Source organism: Rutidosis leptorrhynchoides, chromosome 3 (assembly GCF_046630445.1).
Source record: "Rutidosis leptorrhynchoides isolate AG116_Rl617_1_P2 chromosome 3, CSIRO_AGI_Rlap_v1, whole genome shotgun sequence".
NCBI classification, from domain to species: domain Eukaryota; kingdom Viridiplantae; phylum Streptophyta; class Magnoliopsida; order Asterales; family Asteraceae; genus Rutidosis; species Rutidosis leptorrhynchoides.
This window is the reverse complement of record NC_092335.1, coordinates 402,687,951-402,705,041: the sequence shown is the minus strand read 5'-3', so window position 1 is coordinate 402,705,041 and position 17,091 is coordinate 402,687,951. Positions and strand designations below refer to the sequence as shown.

At 36.6% G+C, this 17,091-nt stretch overlaps 1 pseudogene; it reads right to left on the bottom strand.

Moving 5' to 3' along the window:
• The window catches only part of LOC139901370 (probable pre-mRNA-splicing factor ATP-dependent RNA helicase DEAH5), a 77,746-nt pseudogene extending 76,469 nt beyond the window's left edge, over positions 1-1,277 (bottom strand).
• Between the last annotated feature and the right edge of the window lie 15,814 nt (positions 1,278-17,091).

Below are 17,091 nucleotides of genomic sequence, written 5' to 3'. Positions count from 1 at the left end.
TGTTACCATTGTCATGAGTACATTAATTTAGTCACATAATAAATTATCAACTCATAATTTATTATTTCACTCCTTATAATTAAATCATATGAATTACTCATAATTTAAATATCATATTTAAATTATAATAATAAAATAACACAATATACCTATTTCATTTAGGCCCATAGTGTTACAAATATCTCTACTGGAAATGTACTTACAGGAATTCTAAAGATACTGCAATTAAAAAAATATGAAGAAAATTTATCAGCATCTAATAATGTAGCCGAAGCTACTATTAACCGAAATTCGGGTCTTAATTTCAGTAAGCTTTTTAATAACCCGAAAAGTACATCAGTATGCATTGTTCTCTCGTGAGCTTCATCGAGCATAACGACTGAATACTGAGAGAGGTTTGGATCAACAAAAAGTTCCCTCAGAAGCATACCATCGGTCACGTACTTAATCACCGTTTCCGGACAGGTACAATCCTCGAAACTAATCGAGTAGCCAACTTCCTGACCCAAACGACAACCGAACTCGTCTGCAACACTCTTGGCTGCAGACATTGCAGCCACCCATCTAGGTTGTGTGCATCCAATCTTACCGCGAGTGGTGTAACCGGCTTCGGCTAGATACTGTGAGATCTGAGTTGTTTTTCCAGAGCCGGTCTCACCGATAACAACCAAAACCTGGTTATCATTCACAGCTTGAACAAATTCCTTTTTCAATTTATGTATAGGCAAGCTCTGTTTCTGTTCATGAAGAGAAACGTTTGACCTTTGACCAAATGTCAATGTAGACAAGCTAAGTCTGCTAATCTCTTGTGTTAAATGCCGTTCACCCAACTCATATTTAGGGATCGAATTAAGCACCGTTTTTTTTTGTTGTTGCTGGTCCCTAACCACTCTTGTTAAGTTAATAATAGATGCAAAGCCGACTCAAATGAACGTGTTCCTTACGTACGTTAAAGAAAAGAAATTAACAACTAAAAGAAACAAGGCAACAAACTAACGAATTAAATTAAAAGAAATCCTAAATGAATTTTATTTCTAAAAATAACTCAAAACTTAAGCAACAAGGCAACAAACTAACGAATTAAATTAAATTTAAATTAAGGCCACATACAATGGGCCGTGAAAGAGGCCCGCCACCGCCGCCACCTGGCTCACCGCCACCACCACCGTTCCGCCACCACCTCCGCCAGCCATATCCCTCACCTTTCTAACGGGTGGATTTGTGGGGCCCAGCTGATTTATTTTTTTTCTTTTTTTTTCTCCTCCTAACGGATACATGTTTTTTTCCTCCTCCTAACGGATACATGTTTTTTTTCCTCCTCCTCCAACGGCTACATGTTTCTTTTCTTTTTTTCCTTTTTTTTCTCCTCCAACCGCTACATATTTCTTTTTTTTTTTAAACCAATAATACACTACATTTTTCTCTATATATACATACACTCTCATTCCATTATTCACCCAACACTACTATCAATTCATATTTCACAAACAAAAAAAAAATATTTCAAATGGAAGTGGAAGATTTATTAAATTCTCAGAGTGAAAGCGAGGAGAGCGCGACAGATAGTGATAGCGCAGAGTCTAATTCCGATGAATATTTAATTCAAGACGGTCACAACGCGCTTAACTATCTCGATTTGCTTGATGCAATGGACCAAGAAGATGAAGCTCGAAATTCTCGTACACTCATTTTTAAACCAATAATACACTACATTTTTCTCTATATATACATACACTCTCATTCCATTTTTAATAATATAATGTTTTAATTTTATTTAATAAAATATTATTTGTATTTATTTATTGTATTTAAGTAATAATTTAAAATTGGTTAAAGTTGAAAATAGAGTGTATGATTGTGAGTGTTTAGTGAAATGAATGTGAAAGGAATGTTAAAGGGTTTGTGCTGATGTGGCGCTGATGTGAAGGAGAGAAGTTCAGTGAAAGAGGAGTATGATTGCATGTGGCCTAAATAAACTACTAAAAAGCCGCCCTGCTTGACTTCTATCTCGGCCCTACCCAAATTAACTTTAACCCGGTTCCACGTCCATTGCCGCCTTCTTCTTGATACATCATTCCTTTATTAGTTTCTTCGTCCGTACATCATCATCATCATCATCATCATCATCATCATCATCATCATCATCATCATCATCATCATCGGTACTCTTCTACATTAATATATCACACAGACAAAATAATAAAACGAACATTGTGGGAAAATGAAAACAAGAATAAATTACAGATCACTAACCTTCTTCTTCATATTCGACGTATCAAAAAACTATACTTAAATGAATTGATGCATTTTAAACTAACTCTGCTATCAGAGATTTTGTGTCTTTATAATTTTTGTTTAGATCTATTAGCAGTGGCGATTTCAGAAACAAAATACAATGGGTCCTCATTTCTTTCTTAGTACCAAATATATTTAAATGTTATTTTAATAGTCATTTAGTTTTAAAAAATTACAAATTCAAAGTATATATGAGATCCGAGTATCCGACTAGTTAAACTTAGTGGTATCTTATAGAGTTTAAACAAAATACTATAAATTCGAAATATATATCGGGTCCTGTAGTTAAATTTAGTGGTGTCTTATACATTTGAAAGAATATTTCTAGACAAAATTTTTAAACTAGTAGTGTCCCGTGACCCCACGGGTCAAGCTTTAGACTCGGCACTGTCTATTAGGAGCGTTTATTTTTAAAACTGATAATATAAGTAAGTTTTAGGAATATAATAAAAAGAATAGCATTATTTTTGCATTTAATTTTGTTGCTTAATAAAGTAATAATAATAATTTTGTAATTAGGAATGTTAATACCACTCGACTAGATGCGCGATGGTTATTTATTACATTTAAGGGCATTCTATCAGTTGAAAATGGGTTATTTGGATATATTTGGTTTGGGTTATTTGCGTTATTTGGATTCTGAACAAATACACAGAAACACAACAGTATAAACCTTCAATCATAGAAGGTTAAATTCTCCAATCCCATGAGATCAAAACTATGAACCAAAATTATTACAAGCAGAAACAGTAAACAAGTATTCAATCACCATATTTAGTATATCCTCACAAGTTTAGGGATGGCAATGGACGAGAAAAAACCCGTGACCCACGGGTACCCGATCCGTCATGGGCGGGTAAAATTATAAATCTTACCTGCAGACACGGGTACGGGTAAAAATTTATATCCGCCAACGGGTCGCGGGCGGGTTACGGGTACATACTACCCGTCGTGGGTAAAACCCGATCCGCTAATTCATGAGACTTTTTTTAATTTATCGCGAGCTTATACATACAATTATCAATTTAAAGAGATTTTACTTTATAATACAATAATGATAATGATTAAAAATATAATATTACATATAAGTAAAATACTTGACATTCATTTAATTTTACACTTGTTATTATACATATTGTTTATTGTTTATTATTGTTTATAATTAATAAAATTTCCTAATTCTTTTATTAAAAAATAACGAAGTTATATATAATTATTACCCGCGGGTTTACCCGCAGGTCATGGTATCCGCGGGTCACGGGCCCCGCGGGTCATGGTATCCGCGGGTCACGGGCATGGGCGAAATATTTTTTACCTGCGGGCGGGTAATGGGTCTGAACGACCAAAAAAATAACCCGACAGGCGGGTCGTGGATATATGAAACCCGTGCCCGTTGCCCACAGGCGCCATCCCTACACAAGTTCATCAAAGATAATGAATTTATCACTCAAAACAGGAACATATCAAAACCCTAAATTGAGAGAGAATCGATGATGAATCAGAAAAACAGAATGAATTAATTAATAAATTAAAAGAAATAAATTAAATATATAACTTAAGAAAATTGCATCCAAGTCCTCCAAGTTTTCGAGCTTTAATTCCAGCTAAACACACAAGTTTTATTTTTCAAGCTTTTGCCCTAAAATCAACTTTGACATAAAGACTGCAAGGTCCCTGCACATTACTTAACCCAGAAATAAATAAAAGACTTAACCAAAAAACATGTTTAGTTTGACACCATATAGTTTCAACATATTTATTTGGTTCGGAACATGTACTAACTAAACGGATGGAAAAAACAGATCTGAGACGGAGTAAACTACAGTAAGTCGTCGATAGTAGCGTTCAATATGAAAAGCAGTGGCACAAGTGCAAGATCCTGGGAAAATATTTCGAGAAGAATATAAAAAACAAATCCAAGTCTGAGTAAAAGGAACCGGAAAGCAACAGTGCATATTCTAGAAAATGTACAAAAACCACCACACAACCGATTATTGAAACCGTACCTAAACCACAACATGAAAACGAACAACAAAAAACCCGAAGAAAAGGAAAGAAAAAAGTAGGCGAATCAAGTGAACGTCGTAAACGTCAAATTATGCTTTTCACTATGAACGAAGAAAAATATAGGAAGAATGTTGGCTCGATGCTACAGAAAATCCGAAATTCGGAACCTCACAAATGTACGATTCGTTTTAATACGAGTGTAGCAAACTATAATCTTCTTATTTTAAATTTCGGTTTTTCCAGTATTTTGTGAAATTTCTCCATCCACTCTTGATCTTTGTTACCATTTTTTACCGTGTACGCAGTTATCCTTCTTTTTAGTCTACCACCAGAAGAATATCTGTTCTTCTATAATGCTCTAGGGGTGACAGTATTTTTAATTCTACCACTCCTCTGTTTTTCAATACTTATTGATATAAATGGTTTATGATCTTCCATGTTTATTGTCTTTTATATTCTGACCTATTTTTCGAAGACTCATGCTTTTTATCCAAGAAGATCTTCAAGTTTTTCTTCTATACATAGTCAAATAATACGGATCAATAGCTGGTGATGATGCAGAAACATTCGATGTTCATCGTCATAGTATCCGTTTTCACCTTGTTTTCTCTTCTCGACTTTAAATCAAGCAAGTAATGGTCCAGAATTCGTAGATATGAAGTTTCGAATGAACCTAATGTTCTAAGCAGAAAGGAAAGGTAATGGCATGATTTGATTTGGTAAATTACCAGAATCACGGAGGATAGAACTATCAAGAATATATTTTCTTGATATGTTCAGAGATTAAATAGAATGACAGAGTCATGTAATATGGCATATGATGATGGTAAAGTCGATCAAGTCTTATCATTCTCAAGTTTCATTAGAACTTCCGCATGACTTAGAATAAATAGGACCAAAATTATTCGTTTAAAGGTTTCAGCAGATACTGAATCATCTGGATTCGTTAAGTAAAGATTTAGTCTTCATGATTTGTCCACAGTCTCTTTCATGGTTTGTTCAATCTGTTTTCCAGTACCAAATTTCTATTGAGTGTTTCTAACACTCCACTCTTTATCATCAAACTTTTGTCCATTAAGACCATCTACAGTTTTGCCACTTCATCAGCATCATAACTGAATCACTGGTTATGAATCCGAGGTGTTTCAAGAATTTTGAAAGATTTGAAAGCAGATTGTAATCGTCAAGATACAAAAGATTGTTTAAGATGAAATCAAGTGGCAAAATTTGAAGAAATATTTGTTCTTCGGTAAACAGATACATATATCGGTGGATGTAAGTAGGATAGTTAATGACTTGCTGAATCAGAATTGAAGAATGTACAGTCTAACATATTCATGTGAACTTAGATATTTCTCGGGTATCACCTACCTGTTATAAATTCACACGTCATAGCTAATATGAAAATGATTTTTATTCCGATCCTCATATATATAAATATATATTTCCTTCAGACAAAAATAATGAATTACAATCTTATTAATCTCGCTTGATTTGTGGTCGAGATTGGGATGAATAATTTCTAAAACTTTCGAAATTATATAATCGCCGAAAAATGAAAATGGTGTCTGGGGTGCTGGCGCTCATGGTGCGGGTGCCTGTGCGTATGATGTTGATGCCGCCCGGGCTGGTAGTGCTGCTGGTGCCTGCAAAGTGCGCACCGTGTTCTCCAAGGCCACTACTCGAGCATGGAGTGAGTTAACTTCTTCTGCTAACCCTGGTTGGTTAGCAGTGCAAAAAAGAGGCTGGATAACTCGTAGAATTTTAGAGAGCACATACTCGTTGTGAGATATCCTCGCAAGGAGAGTGAATATGGTGTTTCAAATAGGTTCGCCGGTCAGTGCCTCGAGTTCTTCACCAAGGGTTGAGAATTGTTCGTGGAAGGGATCGCCTTCTTCTTGTCTCCATTGAGTAAGTTGTTCATGAACCCATCCCCAATTCATCCAGAAAAGATGATGGCTAATTGGTTGATTCATTCTGGTTACACTGTTGCCGGAGCTTAATTCGATCTCATATCAGAATCGCTCTCGTATCTCGAGGAATTAGAATTTTGTGAAGAATTCATCTTATACGTTCAGGTATTTAGGAAATGATTATTGGTATGGAATGATTGTGGGATATAAGATGATATTCTAGTTACATAGAATACCTATATATAATTCAAAGGTCCCGTAATTTACGGAGGAAATCAAGAAATATATCAGACAAAATCTAATATAATAATTATGATAGCGACAGGATTAGTCTATATGTAATCGGTGCAGTAATTGCAGTAAGATGTCGGTGGATCAAAAATGATAAGCAGTGAGAAGTAGTGATCGGTCGCGACTAGTAGTGAGAGGCGGCGTTGAGTAGTAGTAAGCAACGATAAATAGCAAGGAGTAGTAGTATAAGATGATGAGTATGTCCAGGCAGTGTCTTCGTAGTGCCAAGTAGAAATCAGGGGTGACGGACAGTGTCGAGTGGTGACGAATTGTGACGTGATTACACGCTCCTTATAGGTTATAATAACAATTAAATCGTACAGTGTAAATTTCTACTCATATTTGAAATTAAACGGTTTATGTTCTAAACGGTATTTATCCAAGTAACCTACTTGACTCGCTCCCAATTCCTTATTTTACGATGTTGGAACTTCTATATGAGTTACTGTAATGTAATCCCAGTCATTACATTACGCTATCTCACATTTCCATTCGACATCACTCCAAAAGTTCAAGATTGCGTAATCAACTTAATTTAGTTAAATCTCGCGTCGTGTGTACGTATGTGTTTTGTAGTATGGTGTTCAGTTCAAGTCCATATCATATGAGTATAAGGTGTATATGTACGTGATGTAATATGTAGCCCTACATGCAGCATAGTGACACATACAGTGTAAGTACGGTGCATAAAAGTCTTCCAAGACACACGGCTATAGACTAGACTTCACTAATGCGTCCTACGGTTAGACACACTAATGCATCCTAGTTTCCTATAGCCAAAGCTCTGATACCATCTTTAACACCCCATCAAAAATCCCTTTAACGGAATGTTAACTCTGGTCCCAGTGCTCGGCTTGACTTCTACGTAACAGCAATATCTTACAGCAGAAGCAATTAAAACCTGAGAATAAAACACGTAAAATGGGGTCAACAAATAATGTTGAGTGAATCTACAGGTTTTAGGTAAACACTACAGTATGTTTAAGAAACAATATTCCGGAAACGTTTATTAGTGGAAGACCACCAAAGTTTTATGTCAAAAGTTTGCATACAACAATGTCAAGTGTTAACTGTTCGTAATCAGTGATGTCAAGTTCCAAATGTGTGACATCAAAATAGTTTCATTTCATATACTTGTAGACATTACCATGTCTAGTTTTAAATCTTTGTAAACCACAGTTTCAAGTAACATATCATAGTATCTGAAAAACGGTTATCAAAAAAATAGTTTAAGTTCCTTGACTACGAGATTTTACAAGTACAACTCCAAGTTGCGAAACGTTTGCATAATCTATGAGCACCTGAATACTAGCAATGACCCGAGTATAGAATCCACTATAATCGCCTTTACCTCATAAAATGTTATACACTTGTTCGAGTGTATCTAATGTTCAAAGTAAATGCGCCACAGTTAATATTGTAGGGTGAGGTTGTCAACCTAACGGATCCCTCCATCTAAATTGTGCTTACACCGATCGTATTAAAAGTATTCAAGCTAGAGGCTTTGTGAACAAACTCAATATGCATATATAGTACTCGTGTCAATACAAAAAGCATTTGATTATATAAGTATAACAGCGTGTATTCTCATCCCTGAAAACATGTAAAAAGCGGGACTGTAGACTCACCTTTGAATAAAGCTCGGATTGAAAAGTGGACAATTAACTTGTACGGATTATAGCCGAGTAATGCAACCTAAGTATACGTATTTAAGTTGGTCAATAAATATGTCCTAAACAAATGTGGTTTCAGAGTATAAGTTGTCTTATTGCTCTACTCGACGCATTTCAAAGTAAAAGTCAACATATAGTCAACTAGATCATGCAAGTCAAACGAAGTCAACCAAAGTCAAACCAAAGTCAAACTTGGTCAAAGTAGTCAACTAAGGTCAACATCAGTAGGTTTTTATCAAATGTTGGTCAACATGTCAAACCTAAGTCAAACAACACGTTTTAGATCATGAATGGTCAATTTCACAATTTCAGTTTATCGTTGTGCACAAAGTTCATGTACATGTAGCAAACTTAGCATATTATCTTATAGTACAAAATTCATGCAAACATGGAAAACTCCAGATAATAAGTACATGTTATAAGTTTTCTAAAAAGTCTAAGCACACTATCATACGATTCCTAGAACTCACGTAGCATGCAACACAATCAAGTTCAGTTTCTGTTTGCGCATCAGTTTTGTAAAAATTCTCATTTAATTTAGAAAATAGAAATTAATGAACAGCTAATTGGAGATGACTCTAAACACCTAAAATTATCAGTGGTAAAATAATCAAAGAATTTCATTTAGCCAATTTGTACAATTTTGACCAACTTGACAGACTTTTTGATTTAGACAGAATTCAGACAATCGGTTTCCGCGCGCATGTAGCACATAGCAAACAAAGCATTTAGAGCTTAATATACAAACAATATATGCTAAGTAACACATATACTACTACATACCAGAAGCACAAAGTCCAATTCAACTCCTACTTCATGCTAGGCATTTATTTGTGCAAAATAGACAGATTCGTTCCTATTCAAATAGTCGTTTTCGGAGTCAAATATACGAATATTTAGAAACATTTATCATATGAAGTCTACATGAATTATCAAGTAATAATAATGTACTTTACATAATATAAAAGCTTGGTCATCAAAAAGCATGTTAAATGGTCGTTTGGTTCATAAACAAATTCCTAGTCAACACGTTGTAGCACGAACATTCAAGTAATCATAAAATGACTTTTACAAATCCGTTTACTATGATATCCTAGTCCATTTTATGTGTTTTTCAGTTCTATATCCAACCAATATCAGTTCATAAGCCAATTCATAACACACAAATTGTAGTTTTCGTTTTGTTGCATAATTACATACCGAAACTTCAAACGATCATAACTTAGGCTATACTAAACGAAATCATGCGATTCAAGTGAGCAAATTCAATAGTTTTTCGATAGCTATCCATCTAAACACTTTTCATTTGCAGAAAACCAAGTAACAAAACCAGTAGTATAGCAATACAATTCGTGATTAAACCCTAACTCGCAATTCAGACAATATAACGACTAATTACATGTACAAACACGGCCAATTGAGCAATAGAACATCTAAATATTATGATTAACAATTAAATTTGGAAAAATATAGTTTTTAATAATCATACCCTAATCAATAAATTGTTGGTATGGATGTGTAGAGCTTGATGAAAGGAATCCAAATATGTAATTTAATTGCTAGGAAAGAAGCTTGATGATGGTTAATTGATGATGTTTTTGTTTGATGAAGATGATGATGCTTTGAGATTAAGATGATGATGATGATTTGAGATTAAGATGATGATGATGGTACTAGTACCATTCGTGAGAAATAAAACAAAAGAGAAGAGATGTGATTTTTTTTATTGTGCTAAATGAACTAAATACCTAATTCCATATTATCTAGCTAATTTAATTATACATGGGTAAATAATTTAATTATACATGGGCAAATAAATAAATAAATGATGGCTAAAGCCTTGAGCTTTCAATTTAAATCAATGCCACATGTGGATTTTGTAGCGACCCGACAAAATCGTCATTGACGGCGCCGTCTACTTAGGTCCCGTTACATGGTCATAAGTCTTTAAAACAACGTTTGACCAAAAATATGTCGCATTCATTTCAATTATAAAGATGTTTTAAGGTTTACAAAGTAGGTTCGACGACATGTTATAACGTTTTAAGTCCAATTGAAACCTATGCGACACAAATTAAGTTAAGTCAAAAGACGCTCCACGTATGCATGTATACTTGACATCCAAGAAAGTATCAAAAGTAATGAGCGGAAGCATGTATCACAAAACATTCAAGGACTTGAGAAAAACATAGAAATCTGTCAACGAAAACGTTGGTGAAATCATAGGTTTAAGTAAGTAAGTACAAATGAACCACAAGATTTATATCATTGAAATAATAGTAAACCATTCTAAAATTTGTTATCACGAGCACCCAATTATCAAGGCTTAACTTTCCATCCATAGAACCCCATCACAATAGTGTTAGAACATACACTGTTTCTCGAAAATATATTTCATCCGAATAACGGTAGCGAACCGTCCGAATGAGGGTTTGTCAAACCCATATGGCCATACAACATAAGTTCTCGCTGACACCCGGCAAGTGTAACTAATGATAATCGATTTGAGGATTTTTGTTCTAACTCGTATGTAGAATGTTTGTTTTCGTACTTGTGTTCACTTTGTAAAATGAAACGTTTATGTTTTCTCATCCCAAATATAAGTTTAAAAGAGTAAAAGTGGGACTATGATCTCACCTTGAGTGCACGAGTAATAAAGTACTTCACAAGTAAACGTGTGCAAGGACAAATGCTAGCCTTGACCTAAACAAATAGGTTGTGTCAATATTGGTAAACACGGTCGGTCAAAGTGTTCAATTAGTCCTATGGCTTGATACGACTCGATTAATTAGCATGCGAATCAAATTTGTCAAGTTTCATGCAAGATACAAGTATAAGAGCAAGTTAGAATGATTGCATAAGTAATTGGTTAAGTTTGATCAAAGTCAACTTTGGTCGGGTCAAAGTCAACGAAATAGTCAACACGTTCGGGTCGGGTCCCGAACTATTTTTTTGAGGTTTTTAATCATATATAAGCATGTTAGAACAAGTTACATGTGAATCGGAGGTGCGTAGCATAGTTAGAATTAAATGGTAAACGGCCAACGAAATCAGAACCTGACAGTTCATCTAGACAGCATCCAGATTGGCTGGACGGCGTTCAGATGTGAAGGCCTGAACGGCGTCCAGGAATCTGGACGGCGTCCAGATCAGTGCACAGGTCTGATTGCTGATTTTGCACAAGTGCACGAACCAAAACCCAAACAACCACAATTTATGATCCGCAAATAATCAAAACATGTATCTTATACCGTTGAGAAGGTAATTTGACGAGGAAAACAACTAAACACATTTCATCAATCAATCTACCACTTTCAATAACCAAAACCGCATTTAATGCTCATCACTAATTGCATCCAAGTTCATAACTCTCATTTCATGATTCGGTGATCCATTTTACATAAATGATATGCCGTTTTGAAGGTAATTAAACATACATTGCAACTAAACACTTCAAGCAACATTGTCAAGCATTTAAGGCATCAAAATTCACATTGAAGACCACCAAACCCTAACCAAAAATCATAAACTCATAAATCATGTTATTGAAGTTTTCTTAATCAACCTACACATCAAAATGAAGCTAGTGATGCTAGTAACACAATTAATACCTGCACTTTAGCATATCAACAACATTTAATCATCCAAAACTCAAGATCAAACACACACTTTTCAAGTTCATGCTAGTTACACTAAAATAACGAGATCGAGCATACAAATCACATAATCATGTTAGACTTGAGCCATAAACACTAATTAACACTTCTATAAGTTAAAATTATCAAGAACACAAAATCTAGTGTTTTTAGAAAGTTACCCAAATGAAATGTAATCGGTATGGATTCGAAGAGGAAGATGTGAGGATTCTAAATATATAATTTGTTTGGATTGATGCTTGCTCGATTTGAAATAGATGATGATTCTTTGTTTGAAGGTTGAGAGAAAAGTTGAAGTAGTAAAAGAGAGAAAGAGGAGAATGAATGGAGGAGAAGACTTGTTGACTAGTTGACCTAGTCAAGTCTTTTGCCTCATGGCAAGTTTAGTCCCTCAAGTTCAAAAGCGGGTACGTGAATTACCTAAATGAGATATTTTAAAACGCGTATTAACGGAAGATGTTATAATTCTATAACGGACTTTAAATAACATAACGGAAGGTAAACGAAAAAAGGCGGGATGTTACATTACCTACTCCTTAAAAGAAATTTCGTCCAGAAATTTAAGTAGGCGTAGTAGTCGTTGTTTCTTCCTCGAGATCTTGCGTTTCCGGATCCAAGAATAAATGAGGGTATTTCCTTTGCATTTGATCTTGCCTTTCCCAAGTAAACTCGGGTCCCCTTTTGGCATTCCAACGGACCTTAACAATGGGCAGGGTTGAAAAAGATGCGAGAAGGGGCCGAAATGGTAGCGACCTCAAAACGTTGCAACGAAAAAACGGGGCCGAGACGGGGTCGAAACGGATGTTGACTAATGCCGACTTTTATATATATAAATATATATCTACACATATTTTAGAGCTAAAAAACCTTCGTTGACAAGTTTGTACCTATAATTGCTATTAGCGTTAATATAATACAAAATGGAATACTAAACTAAGTCAATTTTGATTGATTTGACTGACTTATGACCGATTTTAACAGAATTTCTGACTTTTGACCGGTGTTGACCCAATTTTTCCTGCATTTGACCTAACTTTTGACCGTTGACCGACTTATAAGAAAACGGGACGGGGTCGAAACGGTTTAGTCACCAAAATGCTGCAACGGCCGTCGCAACGGAAGCAACAGACGCCGTTTACAACAGTGACAATGAGGATTCTACTTTGTTTTAGCATCTTGACGGAGGTGTTCACAATTTCAACCGGTTCCTCCACAAAATGAAGTTTGTCATCAATAGTAAGTTCTTCGAGAGGGATGACGAGTTCAGGTTCGGCAAAACATTTCTTCAAGTTTGATACATGGAAAGTAGGATGAACGGAGCTCAGTTGAGGCGGAAGATCTAAACGATAAGCAACGGTTCCAACACGCTCCGAGATTTCGAAAGGACCAATATACCGCGAATTTAGCTTCCCGCATTTCCCGAAACGGATTACACCTTTCCAAGGCGCGACTTTTAACATTACGCGGTCACCGACTTGAAATTCGAGGTCGTTGCGTCTTTTATCGGTATAGCTCTTTTGACGACTTCGGGCCGTCCTAAGTCTATCTCGGATTTGAACAATCTTCTCGGTTGGTTCACGAATGAGTTCAGGTCCGGTGATTTGTGCGTCGCCTACTTTGGCCCAACAAAGAGGTGAACGACATTTTCAGCCATATAATGCTTCGAATGGTGCGGCGTTAATACTCGTGTGATAACTATTGTTGTAGGAGAATTCGGCGAGTGGCAAGTGCTTGTCCCAAGGTTTTCCGAAGTTGATAATGCAAGCTCGTAGCATGTCTTCCAAGGTTTGAATTGTGCGTTCGCTATGTCTGTCGGTTTGCGGATGGTATGCGGTGCTCATGTCTAAACGCGTTCCCAACGCTTCTTGTAAAGTACGCCAAAATCTAGAAACAAAACGGCCATCTCGGTCAGAAATAATCGATAAGGGTACACCGTGACGGGCTAAAATTTCTTTAATGTAAAGTTGTGCGAATTTCTCAATGTTGTCGGTTTCCTTCATGGCCAGAAAGTGTGAGACGGTCAATAATAACCCAAATAGTATCATAACCGCCAACCGTCTTTGGTAGTTTGGTGATAAAATCCATCGTTATCCTTTCCCACTTCCATTGCGGGATTTCAGGTTGTTGAAGTAGTCCGGACGGTCTTTGATGTTCGGCTTTGACTTTGGAGCAAGTTAGGAATTTTCCAACATAAGTAGCGACGTCCCTTTTAATGTTCGGCCACCAATATTGTTTCTTAAGGTCGTGGTACATCTTATTGGTACCGGGGTGAATCAAATACCTTGACTTATGGGCTTCATCTAAAATAAGGCTTCGTAGGTCCCCATAACTAGGTACCCAAATTCTTTCGGCGAAATATCGGAGTCCGATTTCTTTAACTTCGAATCGAGAGGTGAGGACGTTCAAGTGTTCGAGAGAGATGTTTTCATCCTTGAGAGCCTTGTCTTGGGCTACACGAATTTAACTATTGAGATTGGTGTGGATGGTGATGTTTAAAGATCAGACACGAAGAGGCACCGCTCTTTCTTTTCGACTTAAGGCATCAGCTACTACGTTTGCCTTCCTGGGATGGTAACGAAGCTCACAATCATAATCGTTTAAAGTTTCAATCCACCATCATTGTCTCATGTTTAGTTGTTTTTGATCGAAGATGTGTTGGAGGCTTTTGTGATCGGTGAAGATGGTACTTTTGGTTCCATAAAGATAGTGTCTCCACATTTTAAGTGCAAAGAAAACGGCTCCGAGTTCGAGATCATGTGTCGTGTAGTTCCGTTCATGAATTTTCAATTGTCGAGAGGCATAAGCAATGACTTTCTTTCGTTGCATCAACACACACCCAAAACCATGTTTCGAGGCATCGCAATATACAACAAAATCATCATTGCCTTCAGGAAGTGACAAGATAGGAGCGGTGGTTAGCTTTATTTTCAAGGCTTGAAACGCTGATTCTTGCTCGGTTAGAGGCTTGAAACGCTGAATTTCTTTCCCTTGTGAGTTAACGCGGTTAGAGGACGTGCAACCAAAGAGAGGTTTTTGATGAATCTACGATAGTACCCGGCGATACCCAAGAATTGACGAATGTGAGTAGGAGTAGTAGGAGTCTCCCATTTACTAATGGCTTCGATCTTTGCAGGATCGACTTTAATACCTTGATCACTTACAACATGACCAATAAATTGAACTTCCTTCAACCAAAATTCACACTTGGAGAATTTAGCATAGAGTCGTTCTTGTCTCAAGAGTTCAAGCACAAGTCGGAGATGTTGTTTGTGCTCTTCTTCGCTTTTAGAATAGACCAAAATATCATCGATGAACACGATAACGAATTTATAGAGATACAGTTTGCACACGCGGTTCATAAGGTCCATGAACACCGCCAGTGCCTTAGTAAGACCAAATGGCATTACAAGAAATTCATAACTACCATAACGAGTCCGGAAAGCAGTTTAGGAGACATCTTCCCCCTTAACTCTTAATTGATGATAACCCGAGCAGAGATCGATTTTCGAATATACACGAGATCCTTGTAGTTGATCAAAGAGGTCATCGATGTGAGGAAGAGGATATCGGTTCTTAACCGTCAATTTATTTAGTTCACGATAGTCGATACACATTCGTAGGGATCCATCTTTCTTTTTAACAAACAAAATCGGAGCGCCCCATGGTGAATGGCTAGGTTGGATAAAACCAGGGTCAAGTAGTTCTTGAATTTGAGCAAGTCTATACGGTGCACGTGCTACGGGTGTGGCTCCCGGAATAAGATCGATTTAGAATTCTACCGGTCGATGAGGTGGAAGACCCGGCAATTCGTCGGGAAATACATCGGAAAAGTCACTAACAATTGGCACATCATCGATATGCTTCTCGTAGATCTCGACTTTCTTAACATGGGTTAGAATCACGGAACAACCTTTACAAAGGTATTTTTCAACTTTAAGGCACGAGACGAGGTTGAGTCCGGTGCAACTCTTATCGCCATAGACAATCAAGGGTTCACCATTCTCGATAGGAATTTGAATCGTTTTAAGATCGCAAAGTGATCAAGCATATTTTCACGGGGTCAAGGTGAACCTACGCTTGAGTGCATAAAAGGGGTTTAAGGAATAACAATATTCGAACCTCCGACGCTTAGTCGTGGATAACCCGCATCGGTATCGTTTTGATTCCGATAGGGTGGCCGATTTGAGAGTCCACCAACAACCTAGCATACGAGGTTGAGTGGCCTAAAGACATGAAGGTTTTATAGTTCAATACATACCTAAAAATCTTTAGAGATCGTAATAAGCTTTGTTCGTACGATAGAGATTTGTATGCTGTAGTTTACGTATGAGTAAACAAGCGAGCGTATATATTCGTTAGGGTTTATGAGCTATGTATTTATAGGCTCACAAATTAGGGTTTCGGTAGAATCTCTTCGCTAATTAAATGCAATCTTATCCTTAACTAACTTTCGTTATTTTAAGGAAGAGAATTCGAATTGATTATACCGTACATTCTTCTAGAATGTACCGGACCCTTATGCAAGTATACGAAACTCGCATCAGACAATATAGGCGCACAATGTGCGGCTATACCCATGCCATACGCCTTTCATGGTAGTTTGTGTGCGGTTTAGGGATTTGGATGCGGAATCCGCACAGTCTTGCGGATATGCGTATCATTAAGTCTCCCCAGTTCGATGTTATATACAATGCCAATAAGTGTACAACGTCGAACTAATTTAATATAAAATAAAAGCACCGAATGATGCCCAATCATTACCTTAGATCTTAGGACTATGTATCTAAACGTATTAGCGATACACACAAGACATTATATGCGTGTATATGTTATCGACCGCCTTTTGCATTAAATGCTAAATATTCGTTTAGTTGAAAAATCGTCCTTTCGACTGTAATTCCTGCACCCGAGGTGACAGCTGTCACTATTCATCCTAGACATAATGATGAAAACATATGTAACCGCCTGGAGTTTCTATCGTACGCCGATTTTGTCAATCAACTTTATTGCAGATTGATACACGTGTACGCTCAAAATTTGACCGTGATATTTTCAAATTTGCTTTACCTATAAATAGATAATTCACCCTTTTTTGGGTTTTGCACGCTCCTCCCTTATTTCAAATTTTGCTCTTTTTTCGGCAGCCGTTTGCTTTTCCGTTCATATTTACCCAAAGGTTCGTGATTTCTTTTCTTCATTTTCCTTTTTTACGCTTTAAATCTTGCATCCATTCATCATGTCTTCTGATAAGAACGT